General features: G+C 31.5%; 1 pseudogene; it reads right to left on the bottom strand.

Annotated features, from left to right (window-relative positions):
- Positions 1 to 669: 669 nt before the first annotated feature.
- Positions 670 to 10,142, bottom strand: LOC116115392 (annotated as a pseudogene).
- Positions 10,143 to 10,507: the final 365 nt, after the last annotated feature.

Genomic DNA, 10,507 nt, shown 5'->3' on the forward strand with positions numbered 1-10,507 from the left:
AGATTGACTTGGATTACAACTAAGGTAGCCAAAGATCATGCAACTTCCTAATCCTACGAATTTGAATCTTACTTCAACGTTGTCATGTAAATGGGTGTTATATAAACCCATCAAAACTTGTTTTTAGGGGGCTAGGTAATTGTTCTAAGTAAATTTTCCTAGGAATTATACTGTACTTTGTAAGCTCTCAAAAGCAAAAAGATAACAGTGGATGTAGGCTCCAATTCTAACTTGCCGAACCACTTTAAAAATTGTCTTGTGTTTTAATTTATGATTCTTTCTTTTTTGTTCATTGCTGATTTTCATTAAATCACACACATATCCATTCCGGTTCTGGCAAGGTCAATCGAAATTCTCTGGTTTGTGCAAATTTATATATCAACATTTTCCACTTTAAAAATCTCTCTGCCATTAGTTTTATTGCATTTATAATTCATTCATCGCTGATTATCCGTAATCACGCACACACCAGTTCTGATCCCGCCAAGGTCGATCGGATCACTCTAATTGGTACAGATTTTTGTATCAACACAAGGAAAATCTTAAGAAACAAATCACAGTTTTACCATCCAATAAATGTATTTAATTAAATTTATTTTAAGCAAATTCTGAAAATAAACGAGAACTTCTCAGTCTCATCTCTTTTATTTTTTCCATTTTCCAGTCAGTTAAATTTTACCTAAGTCCACGGTTCATCAAGTAAATACACAAATACATCGATCACACACTTAATCTTCTTGAACACAACTAATCCTTGCACAAGCTTGAAAGATTGAATTATATACGTCGCAACACTGCATATAATTGAATTCCATCTCTGTAACATGCAGTCATCTCGTCATTAATCTCATCAAGCCTTTCCACTAATCGTCTGTACATTTCATCGCTAATCTCCAATGGGAAATGTTTGCTGAACATTCCCTCGAATGCAGCCCTTAGATGCTTTACAAATTCCTGCATGTTTATTCGACCTTTCAACCAGGGTGATGGGTTTGTTAATCCAATCGCCTCAATGCTGAAATTGCCATTTCTTTCTACCACTCCTGTAAATTCTCCAGGAGGGCAAGAATATATCGGTAAGTTGAAAGCATCAACTTGAGCTTCTGAAATTAGTCCCTGTAAAGTTTGGGTATATTGGCGTCATGGTTCAGCATGTTAAGTCATATGTTTGTTTAAAAACTTAATGTTATGCTCTTGATAACATTGACTCAATTGTTTACAATTTTTTTCCTCAATTATATACAACCATGTGTCCTACTTGTTGAATCCTACAAGTCTCATATTGGATTATTAGAGAAGGCTATTGGGTTTCATTAAAATATATAATCATTTCATCTAACCCTTAGGTTCAAAATATGACAATTAATATTAGAAGGGATTCGTTATCCGATGAGAATGGTGTGACGCTCATAAAGTGGGGAGTTTGTCATATTCAACATCTGCTAGTAAATGAGTTTCATATTCAGTTTATAAGACTTTGATCCCCTTAATTAAGTAGACACTTTATACGCGAAAGAAACTCACGTAAAACTCAAACGCAAACCTGATCCTATACAGATAATTTCTACTTGGATTAATCTTTTCTCTTTGTGTCAGATCTCATTTAAGGAGAGATTGTTGAGTTTTTTAAGTTCTAGCTATCTCGTCAGGAGAAAAAAAAAAAGGGAAAACATTATTAGAAAGAAAAAAAAGTGAATCCATTAAAACTGAACTTACCTCTTTTACCATATCGTAGAAGATGGCACCCATACAATCACTCAACCATTTGCGATCTGGAGAGAAGGCATTCCATCCGGGATACTTGGATTGCTGATAACTAGATGCCTCCAGACACAATTTCTTTAGCTCTAGCTTTCAAAAGCTCTCCAAATCTCTGGCAAACTGATTTGCATACGCATTCACAACTTCTTTCGGAGCAAAGCATAGTGAACCCTGCCTTTGTTCCACGCAGCGAAATCCTGTCTAGCAACTCTTCCGGCGCCTTCGACAGCCAATGGAGGCATGAGAGACATGCACTACATGAGAAATAATTCTGGAAACAACCGTTGTGGAAAGAGCCTGGAACTCCAGCTACAAGTATTGTGTTTCTGGGGGACGAGAGTAAAGAGGTGTTGAAATCATTGTAATTGATCGTTGAAGAAGACTTGAAATCGGGCATTTCAAATCAGGGCACTGGGATTTGTACTTCTGCTTAATGGTTTCTATTAAATCTTGCATGGTATTGAATGTATTTGGTCCACTGCACAACCGCAATCTACAAGGCAATTGTGTTTTGTTGGGTATGGAGAAGACAATATAGATTTCACGTCTAGTTTTCTTGCATTGTATCATCAATTTTCTCCTTTGGACATTTGCAGCTAGTTTCTGTAACATCATTTATAACTTATTATTGTCATGATCGTGCATAGTCACCAGCATTTGTAATTTGTATTTGTTAACAGTATTACTCTCAAAGAAGATAAATTACAGCATATTTGAACCTATTAAAGGTTCAATAATTTTTCTAAAAATAACAATCAACATCAATTAAACCTAGAAGAATGGCCCAGAACAATCCAATACCATAAACGCAACAAGCAAGACATCTTAACTTAGTTTTTTCAGGACCGTACTTAAATAACATTAAATCAATTCAGTTCACTATTGATGAATCAATGTATTTTAACATAGTTTTGGGTCGTTACGACTAGAAAATGCTCTATATATGTGCACACACGATTCTTATACTATAGGAATTTGCCTATGTCATACTACATAAAAATTGGCTATATGCACCTGTGCCAACCTGATGCGGGTACTTGAGGTTAATGCAGTTGCAATACGCTGACGCCATGATGCCGTTGCGTGTATATACAATAAAAATGAATTGTAATTTACTATATGTCGTATGCTTATTGTAGGCTTAATTAATTAATTGAACAGTTCAGCTAATATATGATCTTACCATAAATCTGGACCCATGAAATAGTTAAGAAGCATCCGGACTAGAGAAGAGCAGAAGTCAACCCGTATCCAAAAGAAAAGCTGTTCATGTAACAAGTCAACTAGCTAGTATAAGTTAAGGGACCATGTGTAATACTTGCGCATTTATAAATTTCTATTCTTCTCTCTTGCTGGCAGTTGTTTGGTTTGGTAACACCTTAATTAGATTCTATAATGAGGAGGTCCGAGACTCTTGGTGTTGGAATTTGGCCATCATCTCATTATTGATGACAATGAAAATAACCTACTTTTCATGCCATTATTATATTTTTAGGCATGGATTCCATATGATATATACTTGTATGCTGAGATTATTTAAACCAAAAAAAATTATCATTTAAGACTCATTTTTCAGTACACATTTATTAGAAATAAAATTTTAAAATTTAGATTTTTACCTCTATATATTATTTATAAAAAACTAACATATTGTGATGATTCACTGAATAGGAAATATAATAAACAAAAAAAAAAATGAAAAGTGCGTATTGAAATGGCGTCTTCTTTTTAAGGAGAGGAGAAACTTTCTTTAGTATTGTATAAGTACCCTAATTGAACATTAGTTCTATATGATTCACTTAATTTGTTTAAAATGGGGATTAGAAGTCATTCTGAAAGATCTTATGGTAAACAGTTGAAATTGACGAAATTCATGCATTTTGTATATTAATTAAAACAATGAATCATAAATTACAAATATTAATTTCTTTTGTTTAGCATTTATGTGAATTCTTTTATATAGAGTTCTTGCTTTGGCATTGTAACCACAAATATTCAAAATACTCTCGACGCATAGCATAAAATGGTATATTGACATAAGACAAATTAGGATGAGTTTTATATTCTACGTCGCCTTTTGAGAGGGATAATGGGATATATCTACCAATTTCGTTTCGAAAGAAAATTACATAAGGTACTTCCAAGCAAAAAAAAAAAAAAAAAAAATGACTATATTATGTTAAAGCGAGTTTTCATATGTAATGGATGTCAGAATTGACATATGCGCGATTTAAATTAATTGCCGCGGTTAGGCTTAGATCTTACATGAGACTTTAGCTCTTAAATTGAATGTAATGTGTAAAAGTTATTATCACAAAATAGAACCTAAATTTCTTAATGGAAAATTGTAAGAGATGTGACATCTTACATGTTTGACTGGACAGCCTTACATGCAAATGAGTGGGGCTCTTGACCCCGCTCAAAAACTTTTCTTAATTTGGTTTGCTTTTTATCTTTGATTGGACAAGATTTTGTTAACGTTTTTAGATTTGATCCCATTCTTTTTTTTTTTTTTCCTTCATATTTTACATTTTTCATTTTGAACATCCCCTCAAATTTAATTTTTGGTCCATTCCTGGGTATCGGCATATCACTTATTACATCAACTTTTCATTTACACATTCACGCTAGAGAGAATCCTCTTGATTGACTCAAAAACGAGATCATATTTACGTTAGAGAGAATCTTCTTGATTGACTAAAAACAAGATGAACGGTTAAACAAAGCAAATACGTAATATAGTATTACGTAAAATTAAGTCGTACAAAATAAACGAATGAATGTGTGTAAATATATATATTAGTTGTGCTACCAATTAGGAAAGCTGTAGAGAAGCAAGTCAACTATAACTCTATTGGTAATATGAAAAACTGAAAATTTACTATCAGTTAGTATTAAGATAAAAAGTGAAAATTTATGGTTACAAAAATCCCACCATACCGACATATATGCATTTTAAATCTTTGTAAAGATCGATACTTTATCATTTTCATCAGATATGAAGTCTTAGCAATATGAACTGTTGGCACGCCATCATACTCTTTTATCATATATAAAACTTTCAGTACTTGGCTGATTCAAATTAAGAAAAATAATCCAACCCTTAAGCAATATATATATTAATTAAGTTCAAGAAATAGACCTGGTAAGAGGAGTTTTTGAAGTAGCTGTGCGTCCCATGTCCTCCGATCACCTGGATTGATGATAAATCCCGCAAAGTTCTTTTCTCATCCTCCGCCTTTTTGGAGATTAAGGACGTCTCCGATACCATTGTTGCCATCTCTTCTTTGCCCAAATAATTTTTTATTTCTACTGATGAAGATAAATAAAGAGCTAGCAAATTAAGGTGAGAAGTAGTCTTTGCAAGTACTTCTGCAATTTATAAAAAATATGAAGGAAACAAATTAGGCATCATTGGTACAATAATCACCACTGCATGCCTAGCTATATATGTCAATTATATATAGCAATATAAAATTTGAACATTGGTCAATTATTTTTTGCTAGCTAGAATAATGCATGGATCCAGGGCTGACTTCATAGGTCTTTTGGTGTTTTGTTTTATATATTTCAATTTAAATTATTTATATATATATATATATATATATATATCTGTGTGTGTGTGTGTGTGTGTGTGGTTGAGTTATGAAATGGGTCGGTCCATCTGTTTCCATGCAAAATGGTTTACATCACGAAATGTTTTCTTAATACAATTTCTTTCGCTAAGCAACAAATGTATTTGAAAATTGAAATCACTTTACCGTTCCCCACTGTCTGCTGATATTAAAGACTATGGAATCTATGTCGTTTTTGTAAATCTATCTAGTAAACAATTGCAGAAATGGAGAATTGTTAAAGTATTTCTGAATGAATAGGTGAATTAAAATTGTAAGTTTTAATTCAAGATTAAAGTTGAATTGTTAAAATATCTTAATCCCTTGAAATGTTGTTAGGTTAAAGTTGTTTTAAAAAACAAACAAATGTTTATAATGCAATTAACAATTTTCTCTAATCACACCATGGGATAATAAAGATGTGAAATTCAACACCTGTGGCTCGTTTCGTCTATCTTAACTCTCTCTAATCAATCAATTACCATGATATTATAAATTATCGAAGAAGTTAATTTTTTAATTTGAAAGATTGGAGGCATCTTAATTTCAAATCCTTTCCCTTATCACATAGTTTCTTAACCTATAAATTATCAATTTCGCAAAGACCATAATATTGATTAAAAATAAAAGAAAACAACCCTACTGTGTCATACTGAACTTTCGGCAATTTTTGTTGTAGTCAATATTTATTATGCCTTTCTAGTTTCTTCCATCTTATCAACACCAAGATAACGAAATGTGAACCACATAATATATTATCTAAAGGAAATCAATATATAATCTATTAACAATGACATTATATACATATATGAGGTTAATTAATTGTTGTTTTCTCGAAAGAAAAAGATATGTATGGATTTATATATAGATTGTGGGTGCAATCTGACTCTAGCTAATTGTGGTCCTTGTGGTCCGTTCTAGCTAGCTTTTCTATAGAACTTGAGGAAAAAAAAAAAAACCTAGCTACTACATGTTATGTTGCTGCTGTCTTTTGACTAAATCTATATTCTTTTCATTTGCATCGAATTATACAAACGTTTCATTCATTTCAAACAGCTTGTCACACACCATTTAACTATTTCATTTTCCCAACATGTCATAGCCATAGCCATCTCAAAACGAGGAGAGGACCACAATCAAGATGATGATAGGTCTTTCACGTCAAAATTATATAATAATATTATGCTTATGGGTTTTATCAATCGTATTAATTTAAATTTTCCATTTTTTTATTTTTTTTTTATATATCTCAAAGGCATACTTACAACCTTTTTAATTTTTGGACCTAGTGCTCCACCCATCAGAATATATACTAGTCTTTGTCTTTGTATATTTATAGACCACTTAGCTCTCTATTTACATATACATTGATGGCTAGCTAATATGCAAAAGAAGTGATTCATCATCGTTTTGGGATTCAAACTTAATAGTAACTACGATGCTGAATTTCTTTGCTTAATGGCTTCGATCATTAGGCTTTCAACCAGACTTATATAAAACTATGTATTAGGGTTTCAATATTAGATAGGTTCAAGTTCAAAATAGAGTATGTAGTAATTTTCTGCATTAATTATCTAATAAAACAATGAGATGTGAGCTGGGTAAATGCATCAAAAATAAAGAATANAGAGGTAAAGAGAGTGTTGAAATCATTGTAGGATTGATCGTTGAAGAAGACTTGAAAATCGGGCATTTCAGAATCAGGGCACTGGGATTTGTACTTCTGCTTAATGGTTTCTATTAAATCTTGCATGGTATTGAATGTATTTGGTCCAACTGCACAACCGCAATCTACAAGGCGAATTGTGTTTGTTGGGTATGGAGAAGACAATATAGATTTCACGTCTAGTTTTCTTGCAATTGTATCATCAATTTTCTCCTTTGAGACATTTGCAGCTAGTTTCTGTAACATCATTTATAACTTATTATTGTCATGATCGTGCAGTAGTCACCAGCATTTGTAAATTTGTATTTGTTAACAGTATTACTCTCAAAGAAGATAAATTACATCATGAATTTGAACTCTATTAAAAGGTTCAATAATTTTTTTAAAAATAAAATAACAATCAACATGAATTAAACCTAGAAGAATGGCCCAAAGACAATCCAAATACCATAAACGCAACAAGTCAAGACATCTTAACATTAGTTTTTTCAGGACCGTACTTAAATAACATTAAATCAATTCAGTTCACTATTGATGAATTCAATGATATTTAAACATAGTTTTGGGACGTTATGACTAGAAAATGCTCTATATATGTGCACACACGATTCTTATACTATAGGAAAATTTGCCTATGTCAATACTACATGAAAAATTGGCCTATATGCACCTGTGCCAAACCTGATGCGGGTACTTGAGGTTAATGCAGTTGCAATACGCTGACGCCATGATGCCGTTGGCGTGTATATACAATAAAAAATGAATTGTAATTTACTACATGTCGTTGCTTTAATCGTATGCTTTAATTGTATGCTTAATTAATTAATTGAACAGTTCAGCTAATATATGATCTTACCATAAATCTGGACACATGAAACATAGATAAGAAGCACCCGAGATTAGAGAAGAGCAGAAGTCAACCCGTATCCAAAAGAAAAGCTGTTCATGTAACAAGTCAACTAGCTAGTATAAGTTAAGGGACCATGTGTAATACTTGCGCATTTATATAATTTCTATTCTTCTCTCTTGCTGGAAGTTGTTTGGTTTGGTAACGCCTCAATTAGATTCTTATAATGAGGAGATCCATGAGACTCTTGGTGTTGGAATTTGGCCATCATCTCATTATTTTATGACAATGAAAATAACCTGACTTTTCATGCCATTATTATATTTTTTTTTAGGGCATGGATTCCATATAATATATACTTATATTTGTATGGCTGAGATTATTTACACAAAAAAAAATATTATCATTTAAGACTCATTTTTCAAGTATACACATTTATTAGAAATAAAATTTTAAAATTTAGATTTTTACCTCATATATATTGATTTATAAAAAAACTAACATATTGATGATTCACTGAATAGGAAATATAATAAAAACAAAAAAAAAAAAAAATTAACGAAAAATCATAGTTAAAATTACATACTGTAATATGTTAGTAAAAAAAAAAAAAAAAAAAATTAACGAAAAATCATAGTTAAAATTACATACTGTAATATGTTAGTAAAAAAAAAGTGCGTATTGAAATGGCGTCTTCTTTTTAAGGAGAGGAGAAACTTTCTTTAGTATTGTATAAGTACCCTAATTGAACACTTAGTTCTATATAGATTCACTTAATTTGATTTAAAATGGGGATTGAAGAAGTCATTCTGAAAGATCTTTAAGGTAAACAGTTGAATAGTGTGACGAAATTCATGCATTTAGTGTATATTAATTAAAACAATGAATCATAAAATTACAAATATTAATTTCTTTTGTTTAGCATTTATGTGAATTCTTTTATATAGAGTTCTTGCTTTGGCATTGTACCACAAATATTCAAAATACTCTCGACGCATAGCATAAAATGGTATATTGACATAAGACAAATTAGGATGAGTTTTATATTCTACGTCGCCTTTTGAGAGGGATAATGGGATATATCTACCAATTTCGTTTCGAAAGAAAATTACATAAGGTAACTTCCAAGCAAAAAAAAAAAAAAAAAAAATGACTATATTATGTTAAAGCGAGTTTTCATATGTAATGATGTCAGAATTGACATATGCGCGATTTAAATTAATTGCCTGCGGTTAGGCTTAGATCTTACATGAGACTTTAGCTCTTAAATTGAATGTAATGTGTAAAAGTTATATATCACAAAATAGAACCTAAATTTCTTAATGGAAAATTGTAAGAGATGTGACATCTTACATGTTTGACTGGACAGCCTTACATGCAAATGAGTGGGGCTCTTGACCCCGCTCAAAAACTTTTCTTAATTTGGTTTGCTTTTTATCTTTGATTGGACAAGATTTTGTTAACGTTTTTAGATTTGATCCCATTCTTTTTTTTTTTTTTCCTTCATATTTTACATTTTTCATTTTGAACTATCCCCTCAAATTTAATTTTGGTCCATTCCTGGGTATCGGCATATCACTTATTACATCAACTTTTCATTTACACATTCACGCTAGAGAGAATCCTCTTGATTGACTCAAAAACGAGATCATATTTACGTTAGAGAGAATCTTCTTGATTGACTAAAAACAGATGAACGGTTAAACAAAGCAAATACGTAATATAGTATTACGTAAAATTAAGTCGTACAAATAAACGAATGAATGGTGAAATATATATATTAGTTGTGCTACCAATTAGGAAAGCTGTGGAGAAGCAAGTCAACTACCATCTATTGGTAATATAAAACTGAAAATTTATTATCAGTTAGAGAGTATTAAGATAAAAAGTGAAAATTTATAGTTACGAAAATCCCACCACACCGATATATATGCATTTTAAATCTCTGTAAAGATCGATACTTTATCATTTTCATCAGATATGAAGTCTTAGCAATATGAACTGTTGCACGCCATCATACTCTTTATCATATATAAAACTTTCAGTACTTGGCTGATTCAAATAAGAAAAATAATCCAACCCTTAAGCATATATATATTAATTAAGTTCAAGAATAGACCTGGTAAGAGGAGTTTTTGAAGTAGCTGTGCGTCCCATGTCCTCCGATCACCTGGATTGATGATAATCCCGCAAGTTCTTTCTCATCCTCCGCCTTTTTGGAGATTAAGGACGTCTCCGAAACCCTTGTTGCCATCTCTCTTTGCCCAAATAATTGTTTATTTCTACTGATGAAGACATACAGACTAGCAAATTAAGGTGAGAAGTAGTTCTTTGCAAGTACTTCTGCAATTATAAAAAATTGAAGGAAACAATAGGCATCATTGTACAATAATCACCACTGCATGCCTAGCTATATATGTCATTATATATAGCAATATAAAATTTGAACATTGATCAATTATTTTTTGCTAGCTAGAATAATGCATGGATCCAGGGCTGACTTCATAGGTCTTTTGGTGTTTTTGTTTATATATTTCAATTTAATTATTATATATATATATATATATATATATTCTGTGTGTGTGTGTGTGTGTGTGTGGTTGAGTTATGAAATGGTGT

Source organism: Pistacia vera, unplaced genomic scaffold (assembly GCF_008641045.1).
Source record: "Pistacia vera cultivar Batoury unplaced genomic scaffold, PisVer_v2 Contig738, whole genome shotgun sequence".
NCBI lineage: Eukaryota > Viridiplantae > Streptophyta > Magnoliopsida > Sapindales > Anacardiaceae > Pistacia > Pistacia vera.